At 35.9% G+C, this 15142-nt stretch overlaps 1 long non-coding RNA gene across 1 annotated transcript; it reads left to right on the top strand.

Moving 5' to 3' along the window:
- The first annotated feature begins 1962 nt into the window (after positions 1–1962).
- On the top strand, positions 1963–10398 carry LOC139828245 (uncharacterized). The gene is made up of 3 exons (XR_011739622.1): positions 1963–2053; positions 9482–9526; positions 10341–10398. It is a non-coding gene; the product is annotated as an uncharacterized lncRNA (long non-coding RNA).
- The last annotated feature ends 4744 nt before the right edge of the window (positions 10399–15142 follow it).

Here is a 15142-nt window from a genome sequence, read left to right as displayed (position 1 = left end):
GGGTGTTTTTCTGGTGTTATATTATTTCTATCTGTTGCCACATCTGTCAGTGAATTTCAAAAGACAATTATAATTATTTATAGAAGGTCATGGTTTACTGAATTTTTTTCCATTTAGCTTGCTGAGATCTTGAGTGAGTTTGTAAAATTGCTTTTAGACAAAGCTCCGGCAATGCAGTGTTTAGTACAGGTTACCTGAACATTATCTAAACAATAATAGTAGATGTCTGGCAAAAAGCCAACAAAGGCAATGCAGTCTGAGTCTGTCTGCAGAGTGGTAATGATCTAATGGCTGAAACTGAGAAACGCAAGGAAAATCTGGGACCCCGGATACAATTAGGGAGTAAGCGGGCTGAGATGCAGAGGAGTAACCCCTGAGGGAGACAGGCAAAAGAATGATGATTAGTATCAGTATGTGCTATACTTAATAGAACCCGTCACAGCAATTACACTAGCGATTCTAAAAAGGGGACAGGGGCACATGCTTAAACATAAGGCTCAGAAGTGTTATTATATCCAAATATCACCTAGATCATTGTAAAATAGTACCTGTAATGATTGCACCATGAGCTATCTGACAATGCACATGCATGGAAAACACTATGAAGTTTGTTATGCCAAAATTGCTGCATTGCCATTAAAAATACATTTTTTACAGTAGAAACTCCACTCTGGTTATTACAACAAAAGCATCTGCTCAGTGTTGCTACTCAAGACAAGGCTGCCTGACTTTTAAGCAAATGGAATTTTTGGAATAAACAATCAGGATTATTATACTTTCCACTGCTGCAGGGATTTTTATTTACTTCTAAAGCATATTAATACAGACAAGAAAAAACCCAGATAAACATTTTTTTGGTTGTACTAGATGGCAAAAGTATATAATTACATCGCTGAGAATCTCATCAGCTCCCATCAGTCTAAGCTACTTTATGAATATATTTGTAACTGCCGAGTACAGAGCAATTACGGGAAAACATTCTCCTTTCTGAATGCATCTGCACATTTAGTATGGTCTGATCTAATTAAAGTCACTTCCATTAAAGTCAACTGGAGTATTTCCACTCCTGGTTCAGGCAAAGACACAATAGACACAAAAGGACCCCAGTTCCTACAGCCAAAGCTTTAATTTTAACCAAATAAGACTATTTCTAGAAATTATCTGAGACATGACCTGAATACAAACCTCAGCTGAGACAGCAAAGTTGTTTGGCTTTATTTTCTCGGTAGGAGTCAAACCCCTTCCTATTTAGTGTGGGGTATCACGCAGGAACCTGTACTTGAAACAAACACCATTTGGGGACAAGAAATTAGGGGAAAAATCAAAGATCAAAGGTCCATGTTCCATTATTTACAGGCAGTTGAAATTGATCTCAATAGTTCTCTCAAGTACTTTGTTTTGTGAGAGAGGCAGTGATATATTTTAGGGTGCCCTGTGCCCTAAAAGCTCTATCAATGCTAATATCTGGAAGACAACGGAAAGAAGTTAAAAAAAAGAAAACAAACCATGCATGCACTTTGATAAAGCTATGGAGATAGACTACTTGTTTCTAACTGAGAAAACATCTGAAGCACTTTAAAAGTGAAAAGTTAACACAACAGGCAAGTTTAACAAGCTTAATTCATAATTCCATATTAAATTCATATTGATTTTTTCTCACCAATACTCCCTTTATCTAAACAACTTCTGACGGTCAAAAGCCTGGGGAGGCTGCCAAAGACCACTTCATTAATACATTCAATAAGAATTGTTCAGTCTCACAAATATAACTAGTTTATGTTTATTTCAGGACAAAAGGTACAGTTAAATATTTCAGCTTGAGCCATCTGGGTAACAAAATTTATTTCGGAGATTTGTCAAGAGGCAAAATGCTTTTGCTCACATAACCGAGAATAGTTAGCGAAACTTTTTAATAGCTAAGCAGAAACTACACACTGTGTCATTGACTTCAAAGCCCTTTCACTTTTACTGAAGGAGCAGCTTTGTCTAACATGCTGGATTTGTTTTCTTTAAAGGAAAATCCATGGAATGTGTCTATTGACCAAACGTCAAGGTAAGTACAGATGGAGATTTTTTCTTTACATTCTAAGCCAGATTCTTCGATGATAGACTTAATTTAAGTGTAATTAGAGTGGGGTAGTTGGTTACAAAGCAAGTCCTTTGTTTTAAATAACTGAATATCTTTTAATGAAGCTGATTTATGTTTAGTTTTCAAAATCAGGAAGGCAAAGAACGTATATGTATTGTGTCAAAAGACAGGGCTGAGTACAAACATTTGAAAAGATAAACAATTTTCGACCCTATTAAGAAGACAGGGTGATTATATTTAAGGAATTAAAACTCGTAAAGACTTTAGCGACAATTTAACATCACTTTTGAGGACACACCACTATCTTCCATTTTCTTTCTCTGTACAATGCTAATAAAACATTCATCATATTAAGCACACAGGCAGAATTTGAAGGAGATGTAATTAACTGCCAGGCACACCAGAAAACGCACAGCTTCTCTGGTTCCTCCAGAAAGGAGTGCCCAACTAATTAGATGGGCAGACAGTCATGAGCAGGAAAAAGCTATTTCATCCTTGCAAACACCACTGAGGAGTGAACAAGAACTGTCACAGTAGTGACACAGACTGAACCTGCCTAAGAGAAACCAAGGGTTTCACAGGGAACAAGCAGGAAAAGAGAGTTGGCACATGAGCACCGAGCTCCAGAACTAATGTAAATCAGTATAGAACTTTAATCAACAAGCAGAATATTTCCTCTTTTTTCTTTCTGCTTGTCCCATTTCAAAGGGCTTTAACCTTTTTCTTCTTTTTAGTAAGTATTAGGTAAATTTATATCTTATCAACAAACAGTAGGTAAACAGATATGTAAAAAAGACAGTGAGCAGTATGATTTGCATTCTTATACAATCACGCTACACAAGCCAGATTTACGTTTAAGCACTTCAAATAAATAAACCTAAAGAAATCTGGAAAGACACTCAAGTACAACGGGAAAGCTGCATCCCTCTGCTATGCAGACACACATACATCTACACACCTACAGCTTCTTGAAAGCTTTTGTGTCATTACTTCTTAGCAATTGCTCTAGCCTAATAATTTTAGTTACACACTAAACCATTCACTTTTCCACAATTTCTCGGTAGCAATGAGTTCCTACAAATTTCCACCAGAAGAAAACATAACTCATGAGTGTTTACAGCAGGTAAATCTCCTACTCTGACATTGTCAAAAAATACATAAGACAATTCTGCTCCAAAAGGAAGGATATCTCATGCTTAAAACTGGATTGATAAAAGAAATCAGGTTGGGTTCCTGACTATTTCACAGTCTTTCATTATGGCCTAAGGCAAGTCGTTTAACCTCTGTGTATTCACTTGCTCTGACTCAAATGAGTATAATAGCATTTTTTTCCTTCATTTTTTTGGCTGCTTTGCCTTTGGGTATTTTCCAGCAAGGCATGTTTTTCACTTTGACTTCAGTCCTGCTGAAGTGCACACACTTCAACAGAATTACCCGTGTACTTCCTGTTGCACACATTTAAGACAACCTGCTGCACTGGGAAAAGCAGTTACCACAACAAAGTTCTAAATATACTATCATATATATAATACCTGCTTATCAATATGCTCACGGTTATCACATATTGATTTTTATGAAGAACATATTAAAATATTTATGCCAGTGATGCTTCTATATTATAAAAAAGAGGAGTCCAGAATTACAACTGAGAACTGTGGTATTTTAAAAGTACTCTTAAGCTTAGTTTCAGTGGTTTCACATGCTGTAGCAAAGTTACATGAGTTCTAAGTCTGCAGGAGCACAGCTCTAATAGATGTAAGTACTAAATATCTCAGAAAGTGACCAAAGAATGAATTCACTAGTTCACTGTGTAAAATGTCTTACACCACCAACTGTACCTTGTTAAGCAAAACCTAAAACGTTTACATTTGATGCACTGTCAACATTGTGTGAAATCACCTTTTTATAGAGGAAGGAAGACTATTCCTATAATGTAAAATTTTAAGTAGTTATTGTTAGTGAAATACTGCTACTTCATTTTATTGATATGACTAATTTAATGTGTTAAGAGTAATACATTGTAGGAATCATTCAGTTCCTGCAGCAGCAGAAAAGGTGTTTACATGGATGTTTTTTCAGACTAACGAAAAATGAGTGTGTGGCATATTTCTAGCCTCCGGGTAATTCCTGACCCAGAATATGCATTACTCCATTTTTTCTTTTCTTATAATCAGCTTAGTTTGTAAACAAACTGCAATATCATTATGAACAATAATTGGTATTTATTAAATAACATATATTCACAAAGATGATTTCCTAGTTGACAGGGACTCCAGCACTGGCCCTCACTGCTGCTATTGCTCCAGTGCTTTGCTGCTGGTTGAATCTTGCTGCCCACACAAGCATTTTTTTGCCCACTCTCCCCCTTCTGTGCTACCTCAGATCAAATGTCTTTTGTCTCTCTGTTTTCAGTGCCCCATAAAACAAATCTGTTGTCAATCTGAGGACACCTGGAATGAACTTAGCAGCAGATTCCTTGACCTTTTTAACACATAGGGGTCAAAAATCACCATCAGCAGTTGGAGAGAAAAATGTGAAAGATCAAAGTCTTCCACTCCCACTACTGTTTCTGTTTTCCTTTGTTGATATGTGTACTGCTGACAGAAACCAGCAATTTTTATCTCAAAAGTGCAAATATTTGATAGGAAACTGAGGCCAGATGTATAAACTTAAAACAAACAGCAAATATTTCTGGGATTCTTTTAACGGCACTGGAAAAGGTCCTTTTTAACAAACAAAATCTTTCTCCTAGAGGATTTGTAAATCAAACATTGCACCTTTTATTAGTTGATAGACTGTTGATACTAAATAAGAGCCGACTTTAAACCTGAGAGCAACTGCATGGATTCCTTTCATTACTGGGCTAAGATATGCAAAAAGTAAACACCATAAATCATGAAAACTTTGCTTTGTACAAGTATTTCATGATGATAATATATGATATTTAGTAGAATAGGCAGTGTTTAGGTTTGTTTGTTTGTTTCTAAATACATATTTTTAATGTCTCTTTGCAAATCCACATGTTACAGAAAATTATTCATTTTCTTTCACTTTCCTTGAAATAAAATTTTTCTCTTTTGTTTGCCAACTATTATTTTTCTCTGCTGACCTTTATGTGGCCCAAATTTTAAAGTAATGTAATGAAAATGCCTCCAGGCATCTTAAGAGTTCCAAATTGTTTATATTCCAAACTGACTCCATCCCAAAACAAATGTCAATAGAGATTTGGTCTTTTGAAAAGGCACAACATTCTTTTTGAAGTATGTTCAGAGAAGTATTGAAGAAAGAGAAGAATAAGAGAGCAGAATCAAAAGAACATGGATTTGGTCTACAGTTGCGCCTAATTTGTCTTGTAAAGTCAGACACTGAATTCCCTCAGCTGTTTGCTTTTTTTTTTTTCTGGAACTCAACACAAAATTGAATGAGCAAGGGGTGTGAAGTTGCCACTGAGGAAGTAGCTGATAAAATTTTAGGGCATCTGTCACACTATCAGCAAGGTCCCCTTTGATCCAATTTTAATGTAAAGCCACTTATTTCCTTAAAACATTTTCCTTTGCATCACTGTAACACGGAGTGTCACAGTCTCTAAATGTGCTCATAATCCAAGGATCTTATTTATATTAAGGTAAGCATTCTACCCATGCAATTACAGTTAAGATGACTATAACAGCATAATTTAGGATTGAGGTTTGTCAAGGATTTATAGTTCGGTGGCACAAGTATCCTTGGAGAAGCCAAAGCCTTTGTCTATGCCCTTTTCCCTCTTGGTATAGAAACTAGGAAGAAGCTGCACGCCATCTCCTAAGTGACTTCAGAAAGGAGCAATGCTAAAGACCATGGCCTCTGTCTCCAGAGCTCTGTTCCACGCAAGCAGACCCAATTCCATTGCAGGGGCCAGAATATGTGTCTAATTACTTAGAGGGGTACAATCCAAGAAATCACCCAGTTGCTGAGTTCCCTGTAAAGGCTACTTACATAATACCTCCAAAGTCAGGCAATGTACATTATAAAGAGCTAACTCTTAAAATGTGTGGTTTGAAGTCAAAGTATCAAAACATAGAAAATCACTAGATGATTTATCGACTAACCAAAATATCTGAACACGTCCTTAGAGAATCTTGAGGTAGAAGCAATTTCTACACCAACTTAATCAATTCCCACTACGATTTCCATGATTTGAGGTTTTTAGAGAATTTTGATCCAGTCTTAATTCCCATAGCTTTACCATCTGCACAGTATTTTTAAGAAAGGTAATTTTAACCCCTCTGACAACCTGTTCAATATTGTCATGGGAGGATTTATTAGTTTCCGTGACTCCAGACAATATTTTATTCTTCCTGAGTTTTCAATTGAAAGCACTGAAAACATTAATTAATAAAAGGCTCTAATCTACCTGTTTTGTGACTCAAGAGCAGCACTTGCCTTTCAGGCCCCAGCTGCCAACCTCTTTCACAGAAAAAAAAGAGTTTTTCTGGATGATGTAAATCTCTGCAAGTTAAGACCTCTACATAGAGCTTCGCCACTTGCTAGTCAGTAAATCCTTCAGAAGCATGAATGTAGCAGAGGTCTAATTGCTACAATGTGTTGCAGAAATGTAATATTAAATTAAGCTCTAAGCTTTTTAGGATCAACAAACTCATTTTACTCTTAAAATTCTACACACACTACTGATGAACTTTAATTATTATAGTGTAGTGACTAATAAAAGCAGCAATGTGCCCAGCAGTCTAAGCACACACAAAGTCTTTCTGCTTTAGGGAAGCCTGAAATGCATGACAGTGGATTCTTTCTAAACGTATTTATCAGAAAGCTGTTTGTCTTCTGTAGTAGAGCTTGATTCATAGTCATTCCATTCGTGTCAATGAATGCAGCATGAGGCCTTTAATAGTCCCTTGTTGGGAGCTAATGCCTTTAGCTTTCCATTAGGTAATTTGAAAGATGTATTCATTTTTTTTCACAGTCAGCTAACTGATTCTTTAACACTTCATTTCAATACCACTAACACTTACTAAGGGATTGACTTCACTAAGTGAGCAATCTCAGCTGTCTCAACATTTCATCATTACCTGACATATACAGCTGTGTCTAAATCAATGAATCACACTGAGGTAGGTCTATCCTCTTGAGCATTTTTTTTTTTTTTAAATCTAGTCCCAGTGCTCCTCTTTATTGTTCAATGAGAAACTTCCAAGATCTCTGAAGAGTACCATATACTTACTTTTTTTACCCCCATTTCTATACTGTTCTTCTATTCAAATTACAGACCATCAGCTCTCCATTTCAAGAACAAGGATTGCATTTCAAAATGCTTCCTTTCTGAGGTAACTCATGGCAAAGGTGGCATAAGTTCCTTCCTTCCCTTTAGCTTGTAAAGACAATCAGATATCATGATGACAAGCAAAGTGTAGGAGACGTGAATTGGGTTCTTTTTTTACCCCCTAGCTTGGCAGACTTCATTCTCTCCCAGCAAAATTCTATGAAGTACACTAAGGATGAATATCAGGGATAAATTCATGAAAGTTTTCAAGACGAATCAGTGAAGACATGTAGAGTTTATATTTCTGTTTGCATCAGCTTTGTCTTTAAAAAAATACCACAATCAAAATATATTCATTTATTTATTCCAGGCATGCTTTAGAAAATGGAAAATGATAGAATTTATCTCTTGGCATTTCTACCCCATAGATGGCAAGCAGTATAAGGAAGTTCTCAATAGAAGATGTAAAAGTACATGAGAAACAAAACATCACCACATTTAAGCTAAACTTCTTTCAATGCCTTCACTAAGCACTATGAAAGGGCCTTACCAAGACACAGAACATGCAGGTTTTGTTGTCAGCCTGTTCAAGTGTCTGTACAGCTTCTGCTGTTCAGAAGAAGTTCTTGCCCCTCCATAGCGAACTTGCTTGTGTCTCATATGCATCAATGAAGGGTATTGAAAGAAGCTATTTGCTTTGAATTTTTCTGAATCAACTTTGCAGCTGAATAATGTCAGGATTTTAGGGGTTTTTTACACAGCTCATCAGTAGTGCACAGGTAGTATGGAACCTTATTTTTGGCATAACAAGGTTCACATTACAGTGTTCAAAGCAAACAACAAAAAACTCTACCAAAAAACCCAGCACAAAACAAAACAAACAGAAAAAAAACCAAACACCAACAATCTCCCGGAAGGAAATTAATCATATGAGAATAACTGTGTCTGGAAGATTTTAACAGCAGCTTTAGTGATCTAAAACATTGAGTGAGCTTTGTCTTTCCAGAGGAATGTTAGCTGAGGAAGCAAAGCTGGTGTTTGCCGGTAAGATGCCTGTCACTGTGGTCTCTCCAGGGTAGCTTGAAACTCCTTTGCAAGTTACCTTTCTATGAAAAGCAGAAGGGGACCTAATCTCAAATAATCAGTTGATTTCATGTGCTGAAGATCAACAGTCACCTTTCTCCTCAAGTCTGAGTGAATTCCCTTGCCAGCAGAAAGCAGGTGTCAACTTTAATCCTACGATTTCTGCTCCTTTAATGAATCTTACAGCAGATATAGTATACTTGGATGTTTTACTGCCATAAGAAATGATGGCTTTATACAATTCAGAGCTGGCTTTTCCATATTTAGAACTACAACATGTTATTATGATAACTAAATATTTTCAAAATTGTGTACTTTAACTTAAATCCCATTTGCATACCTAAAGACATCTCAGTTTTCAAAGACAACTACACATCAACTTGATCAGGAGTAATAATAATAATAATTTCTTAAAAAAGCAAATAAATTACATAAGCTCTTTTTGAGTACAGAATAATCTTCTGTACTGAACAGTGGGTATATAGGCGTATTATCTTGGCATCTCATTATTATGATAGGTTTTTACAGTGAAAATGCAATGAAGTCTCATATAAATCAGAACCAATTCACTTTCTTCATGACTGTAAAGCCTCTTGTTACTTTTACTGTCAGAAAAGAGAATTACTTCACAGGAAATGGTAGAACCAGCTACACATGTTCAGCATTGTAACACAGAAATCACATTATAAGATTACTAGTGAGTTCTTTTAACTCAGACAAAGCCCTCTTGTTAGCAAATGATACTTTATATTTGGCCATGATTTGTAAAAGCTGATAATATTTTCCATTTGTATAATAAATTTCATCACTGGATATGAAAGTCAGCTAGTGCTTATTGGCTGCTTATGTACAATATGATTCTTGAGAGAGCGTCTGGGGTTTTTTTTTTGCTACAGAGATGGAAATAGCAAATTAACTGATATTCCCCAAATATCCCCAATGCTTCTGGAAGAACAGGATAGGAAACCCCATCTTCCCATACTCCAGACTCCTGTGCTTTCACCAGCAGAACACCTTTCCTAACTTTAAGCACTTTTGGTTTCATTTTTTAGATGACAAGGACAAGGAGGAAAAAGAACAAACAGCTAAAAAGAGAGGTAATGCACTATCCAAAATATTAAGTAAGCCAATTATGAATGAGTGTTGGTTTAATTCTCTCTTCACAGACCTCATACTTTTCTAGAATAAATTTTAAGAAATTTAAAAAATATCATATCTACGATAGTTTTGGAAAGTTGTATCCCTTTTCGCAAAAATCCACCTATCTGGACAGTGAATAATTAGAATGCACTTACATTATTTTACAAACTCCTATATAAATAAAATGGTTTTAGAAGAGAATGTACAACATCAAAAATCCAGCCTCCAGTCTCAAATAACTCCACTCCAGTAATTTTGAAGACTTTCATAAAAATCTAGAAAACAAAGCTGAATCTCAATTAAGGACTTCTGAAGGGAGAATGGTATCCTGTAACGCTGACATCTGGACTACTGCTAGAGCATGTAATGTATATCTGTCACTGACAGCTTATCAGGTTAAATATAATTCTAAATCATTAGTCATGTCTTTCTCAGCAAGCACAGAAGTCCGCAAAATCAACGTAGTCACAGAAGTACCTTTGGAAGACAAACTCACACGTGACAATCTTATAGTGTAATCTTAAGCCATTAATATAATGCAAACCATAGAAGTCAATACCAATAGTTAAGTGCATGTCAACAGGCAAGGTATTGGCATGACTGATCTCGACAATCAACTTAATATGGCAAATGATAGCTTTGTAAAAATCTCCAGCACTCAGTATATATTTAATCGCGACGTGCTAAAGATCCAGTAGGAAAAGAGAAAAATGTGTCCAACATCATTTCACACAGGAAGAAAAAAAGAAAAATCTGTTCCTATTTCCACAGCCTTGGAAAAGAACTTCTGAAAAAGTCCAAGAAGAATGCAGCGTGCCCCAACACAAACTTATTCAAGATGTAGCCAGCAGATGAAACCCAACACGTGACCCCGACTGGTTAAACAGAGGCAGGCTCTACATGCCCTGTCACTTGATCATGATATAGATTGATCATTTCCATTACCAGACTAGACTGTAACGAAAAGCCTTGTGAATGTGCTAAGACCATTTTAACAGCTCACTAGAGACCTAAGTGTGGAAGGAGCATGCCTAAGCCAAGTTCTATATGCACTTCATATACCACTAAGAATAATGAAGTCTTTTAGGCAAAAAAGAGGATATTACCATGAGCATTTTTTTTCTGTCACTGAGATTTTTTTTGAGAAATTCTACTGATAGTTGATTGGGTGTTTTAGGACTGGGGGAGATGTTTAACCATTTGGTTGAATCCTCAAGCATAAATCATTTTTCTGAACACTAACTTAGTGAAAGAGGCAGGAATTTATATACTTTCAGGACAAAAAAAAATAGTGAAAGAGCCCAATAAATGTGCTGCAGAGGACGATTATTTATAAACACTTAACTAGCACTCTTATTAATTCGTTCTAAAACAGGGCAGTTTTCTTTCCTGTAAAAACACAGGGAAATTGCTGTGGAGAAAAGTGCAGTACTCAGGCTTCCCATGTACGTTGGGAGCACTGAATGCAGTTTAGGGTAATGTTGGAAAAGACATCTTAAACATGCTAACCCATTTATTTTCATAAGAAACTGTAGCCCTAAATGCATTCATGTAATTATTAACATTTCCTGTTAGCATCTGAATACTCAAAAACTTCAGAAATTACATACAACTGTACAATCAACTTAGAGCTGCTGAGAAGCCTCCCTTCTGAAGTGTATGCTTAAAAAAATGAGAGAAAGAGGAAGAAGGCGAGAGAACAATGAGAACTCCCAGGCTCTGTTCTCCTAGCGTCATTAGCAACTCATGCCCATGACAAAATGAATTCCTCAGTTCTGCCAGGAATGACAGTCTCATTATCCATATTAGAATGATGAAAAAAATAAGAAAATGCAGAGACCACTGAAAATTCTGATAAATCAAAAATTGTTTCAGGGTGAACAGTGGTTTATTTACATGTTTAGAACATGTTATTACTTTATTAAACAGAATTAAGTGTTGAAAATTTGGGGGTTTTTGTTTGGTCTGGGTTTTTTATTTTTTGGTTGGTTGGTTGGGGTTTTTTTGCTTTTCTTTGTTTGGTTTTGCATCTGTTATTTTTCCAAATAGAAGTAAAAATATTTTAAACAAAAATACCATATAAGCCTTTGAAAAAATAAATTTCATTTTACGAAAATAAATGTGATTTTCTTAAATATTTGGGTGTAGCCAAAACTGTATTTCTTATTGGCAATCCTAGAGCTGAAAAATTTTGTGCTGTTCTGTTCCCAGTGTAGGGAGAAAAGTGATTTCAAAGCAGACACATTTGCTGATGGATGAAGCAGACCAGCAACACAGAGTAGTTCTGGAAAAGTCAAAATATTAGACTGCAGTAAATGTATCGATAATACAAATCTCATGATATTTGTGATGCATGTATAGAACAAACTGCCTGTCTCCTTTTCCCCAGAATAGACCAGATTCATAGTACCACACCTTTGTAATACAATGTGTTAGAACTGATGACATTAAAGAATTGGCCCATTTGGATTAATGATCTTTATCACATTGTTACACGTCTGAACTGAAGCAACATGGTTTGTTTTCTGACAGTATCCAGAACTGAGATTATGACTTAATTTTAATCAGAGATCTTTCTTTTGCCTAGAACAGGAATTACCGCAACAGAAATAATAAAAGAAAAAAAAAAAAAGCATATGGCTAATTGACTGACTGAATAAACAACTGCCCTTTCCTGTTAAGAGCCTTCTACCAATATTCACTTGATGCCAGTTAGCAGCAGGCATTCCTGGAGCCTCTGCTCATGGCATTGAAGAGAACGCAGGAAGCCAATATTAACACTTGCCTCAATGGGGGAAGTGCCATTCTCTTAAATTTATCCCATAATATCATGTGGATTAAAAGACAATTCAATATGTTTTCATATCTATGTAATGAATAGAGCCGAAAAGTGAAAAACGTTCCTTTATGGAGCTGTGGGATTTGGGCCAGACCCCTTTGGTGAGGAATGTCTTAGAAATGGCCAGTTAGAGCAAAGTACCCAGCTGAAGTGTGGGTTCCCCCAGGCAGCAGAAGTCATTCATTAGGGGCCTTCCAGAGATAAGAGAGGTACTGACGTGCTTGGGGATAGCAGCTGAAATTACCCACTCACTCTGCACTCCTCATACGTTTGTCACCATGAGACATAAATATTTATGTTTGTCACCATGAGACATAAACATTTCTGTCAGTGATAACAAACCACATATCTTCTTTGACTATTTTGAACACCCGTAAAACTTAACGAATATCATAGCAGTGTGTTACGTTTCTGCTAGAGGAAAACTATATCACAACTGCAGCATTTTTAGATGCTGTAAATTTAAATGTACAATCTTTGTCTTCTCTCATTCCAAAAGAGAAAGTCTCATAACTACCAGATAAATATTCTGGATCACCACAGTATCAAAAGGTTTCTATAATAAAGTGATCAGCTTGCTGTACAGTTAGCATGTGGCAGAAAATTCAGGATTTTTATCTCAAGGCCAGCGGGAGTTGATGATCAGCACTTTGTCTCTTCATTGCTAACTAACTTTTGAATAATTCCTAATGCTAATTCCAGTTTTCACACTTTTCTCACAAAGGAAATCAACACGCATGAAATTTAACACATTGCTGCTTATGCCAGAAACTTTCTCAAAAACTTTGAGTAAGGTCAAGTAAAAGTGTATTTGAGCATCGAGGTTTAAAATTAGAATCATAGCATTTGACTTCTCATATTTCCGAAAGGATTTCACCTGTGAACACCAAACAGGATTTTTAGCCTTGCAGGATATATAACAAACATTTGCTGAGGAAGTTCATCTTGCAAATTCTTACCTATAAAGCAAGTTTGACATGACTGTGAGAACTTTGTATTTACAAGGAAAAAATGTAGTTCACTTAAAAAAAATCCTTTCAATTCAAAAATAAATAATGTGAACGCTAAGCATCTGTATGGTCTAGAGATGCTCTATGCCTTTAGTATTTGGGTGACATTTCCTGTGTATTTGCTTACTCTGAAGTATATTTGAATTTTGGAGGTTCTACAGTGTTCTTTTAAAATGCCACTAGTCTGAAAAGAGAGAATTGTTTGATGTTTATTGTTTCTTAGTGATTTTGGTACTAAATGTGTTCCGGTTCAAAGTTAAAAAGATTACTTGCTTTCTGATTGCTAGATCTGCAAATTGTTCCTGGTTCCAAAAAAACCCAAGATGTTCCCACTGCTAGAATTTCTATAGGATTTCTATGTTCTATATTTTGTTGCAATTATATTAATTGGATGACACTGTCCCTCAAGAACTGTTCATCTATTCTACACTTTAAAATTCTATTTAAAAAATAGAGGTTATCTGCATCCTTGAGAAGGCTAAAGTCAAAAATCCTTCATTATAAAACTTTTTTACTGAAATCTGCTTGGACAGAAGGTTTTTAGATACATACAAATTCTGCTTATACGAAGGAAACAAAGTTTTGATTCATGTTTTTTCACCCTGCAACTTTGATAATTGAAAGCTTCCAGAAAATGAATGAAGACTATATGTTGGGACAGCAGATCACTAGGGCAGCCTGCTGTCTCATTAGGCATAAGAACACTAGTGTCAACTGAATTTACACTCTAAATTACTCTAGATCTGTCCTTGATAGCTACACCTTATCTATCATTAATGATCTGCTTACTATTTGAACAAAGCTAAAGTACTCCATTTACATATATAGTAAACATCTCTTCCCTTTGCAAACAGATTTGACTCAGTCTGTCCTAGACCGCACTACATTCCTAGTACACACAAGACTCAGTTTTCTATTCAACAGAAGATCATTCTCAAAATCTTTTTGGTACAAAACCGTGTTATTTTAAGAACTTAAGTATTCAATCTCTTTGGTAGTCTCAGTGTAATTTTCAATTTTTATTATTTTGACTCTTACAAAAGAAAAATCAACCAAATCGATTTCTGTTAAAAATTCATCTTAATAACATGTTGCTTAGCAGAGTTCTGTGTCTAGACTTGTTAAACACACCTTCAAACTAAAATACTGTTTGGTGACTAATCTTTCCCAGCACCCATAGAGTACTGCTAACTCTACTTGACTCTCAGTTGCAAAGGTGAAGGTAATTCCCTGACTCTCCCTTTTCAACAGTTAACTCAACCCCCTGATGGCTGCTTTTTCCATTATGGTGTCTAGAGGTAACTAGACTTCTCAGGTGCATCATTTCCAGGTTGACTGAATGATTTTTAAACTTTTTCAGCCTAAATATGCAGAGATTTACACTGCTTATCCTGAATGCCAGATAGCCACGATGTGCAAGGACACACAGAATTTCATACAAGCGAGAAGTCAGCAGAATGCGGATGTAGTCAGATGCAGGTACACCCTCCCCTACAAACTATAAAGAAATGCTGTAATAAATCAAGGTTGTTTATTCATAATGTAAAGATAAAAGTGCTTATGGAATGGTTGATCTTAAAGAAAATAAAAATTTGCAGGCCAAAATACAAAGTTAAGCTTAACCTGTATCAGTATTCCTATCACCTGAGCATTGTTTATCATTGTCGCATACTTGAAATAAAAATGCTAAAGACAAATCTTAGAATGCAAAGCAGTTTCCAGAA

Source organism: Patagioenas fasciata, chromosome 6 (genome assembly GCF_037038585.1).
Source record: "Patagioenas fasciata isolate bPatFas1 chromosome 6, bPatFas1.hap1, whole genome shotgun sequence".
Lineage (NCBI taxonomy): Eukaryota > Metazoa > Chordata > Aves > Columbiformes > Columbidae > Patagioenas > Patagioenas fasciata.
Note: the sequence above shows the minus strand (reverse complement) of the source record. Positions and strands in the feature narration are given on the sequence as shown.